This window comes from Centruroides vittatus, unplaced genomic scaffold (genome assembly GCF_030686945.1).
Source record: "Centruroides vittatus isolate TY-2023 unplaced genomic scaffold, ASM3068694v2 contig_963, whole genome shotgun sequence".
Lineage (NCBI taxonomy): Eukaryota > Metazoa > Arthropoda > Arachnida > Scorpiones > Buthidae > Centruroides > Centruroides vittatus.
Genome location: NW_027122639.1, coordinates 88,191 through 90,389, shown reverse-complemented (window position 1 = coordinate 90,389; position 2,199 = coordinate 88,191). Strand labels below are relative to the sequence as shown.

The following is a 2,199-nucleotide window of genomic DNA, read 5'->3' as shown; positions in this document are numbered from 1 at the left end:
ATAAATTATTTCATGTCACAAGACACTACAAGTGTATAGATTTTCTTTAATAGAAATTGTATTTACACACAATTGGCAATAACTTATGCTAATCTTGCTCTCTAAGAGAAAATACACTTGTGCAATACACTTTTAGAAGACGAGATTATGTTTTATTCAAAGGTATCAATATTATCATTGGAAGGATTAGAAATGTTTTGGGATCAACGGAAAACAATGTTCAAATAATAAAGACTTAGGAATGTGAAACCTGTAAACGGTGATCCACGGTATTTGTTTTCAAATTCCGTTTACAACAATAAAAAAAAGAAAAAAAAGAAAAAAGAAACTGCAAAAATCGACTTTAATAATTAGTATACTATCTTCCTGTACGTTTTCACTTTTCTAATGTTTTCACATAATTATATTTAAAAGTTACAATTCATTGTAATTTCATATTTGATGAAAGAATTATAGAGAATTATGAGTAAATTTCTCTAAATTCATAACAGAAATTAGCACTCAAACATTATTAAGCAGTAAATTTGACTGCAGGTTTTCAAGACACCCATTTTCTTGAGTATTAAAAATTGATTCCTTTCCTCATATCCGAATGTTGCTTATATACAATATATACCTTAGAAGGATGATGGTAATATTTAACAAATGGTGACAAAAAGTATTATACTTTAATATCTTAAAATTACAATATTCTGTTGCAGTTATGTTTAAAAATTATGAAGTATTTTCGTTAATATCGTAAGTGATTTAAGACAAAAAACTCACAAAAAATTTGTATTAAACTTGAACTTTAATGATATAAAGTACAAAATTAATGCTGATTGATCTTAATAATTATTATCGAAAATCCCATTATACTATTATATTTTTAAGATTCGACTTTGAAGCGCTATCATTCTTCATAAATAATGTTTGTCATATTTCTTTTACATCACTAATTTTTTTTTCTTCAATTTCATTATAGATCCTGGTTGTCGCTTCTCTGAAAAATCAACGAATTCGAATTAGATTTATGATTTAGTTCATAAATAGTAAGTCCCTGAACTAAATTTAATTTTTAATGTTAAATCTATCTATTTACACGATATTATTAGAAATAACTATTTTAAATAATTTATTTGAATATTTATATCGAAATTTACTTTGTAATTTCAATATAAATTTTAACTTGAGTTATTCTCTTAAATCTATTCGCTTAACATGAGCTGATGTTGCTGTAAGAAAAGTTGCCAGTTATTATCAACTTTCATAAAATAGTTGAAGGTTCAAATTACATGATGAAATAAATTACCTCTACTTCCCTTTAAATTACTTTTCTAGTATCTTTCCTGTAATTTAGTCAAGAGACTCCGTAAAATATCTGAAAACAACACATGTGTAAAGAATTTAAATGAATATCTTTTTATTAAAAATCCTATTTTTGTTATTCTTGGTTCACACAATTTTATAGACAGATTTGAATTTTATACGAATTATTTCTGACTTGTCAGTTTGTTGAGTTACATCTTTATGCTAAGCATTCACTATAACATTTTATATTGTAATAATTTAAATGATAATTTACGGCAGATTTGGATAAAGTCATTTATAAACTGCATTCAGCGATTAAGTATGCAGTTTAAGTGTGAATCTTGTAAAATATTTATAAATGGAAACAGTAGGAAAAATTAATATTACTTTCATTATTTTAGCTTTACAAATTTAGGACATTCAACTTACTGGAATTTAAATTAGTTTAGATAATTCTTCCAAGATAATGGTTATTCCAAAGTACAATAAATGTTTACGGACAGTATTGAAATTTATTATTTATAAATCAATTTATAATTTCTAAATAAATATATCACTAGAATTAGAACTAAATTATTAAATTTTTGATACTAATAGAAATTCCTAATACTTTTCTAAAGTGTTTTTATTTAATATAATAATTTAAATAAATGAAATTCTGTAAAATAATTAAGATAAATTATAACTAAACATTGACTAATTTATTTCTATTATAGAATTCATATTATTTAATTACATTACGACATTTCATAACTTATTTGTTGCAATTAAAATTATTTGTTTTCTATCGCTCATTTTAATCTAACGTTAATGTAAATTTTATTATTTATAACATTTAAATAATTTGAATTAAATTTTCAATATTAATTATATAATTAAATTTGCGAATAAATTTTTAAAGTTAAGAAT

General features: G+C 22.8%; 1 long non-coding RNA gene across 1 annotated transcript; it reads right to left on the bottom strand.

Annotated features, from left to right (window-relative positions):
* Positions 1-851: 851 nt before the first annotated feature.
* Positions 852-1,974, bottom strand: LOC136985378 (uncharacterized). The gene is made up of 3 exons (XR_010882334.1): positions 1,720-1,974; positions 1,292-1,360; positions 852-982 (listed from the first exon to the last, which is right to left on the bottom strand). It is a non-coding gene; the product is annotated as an uncharacterized lncRNA (long non-coding RNA).
* Between the last annotated feature and the right edge of the window lie 225 nt (positions 1,975-2,199).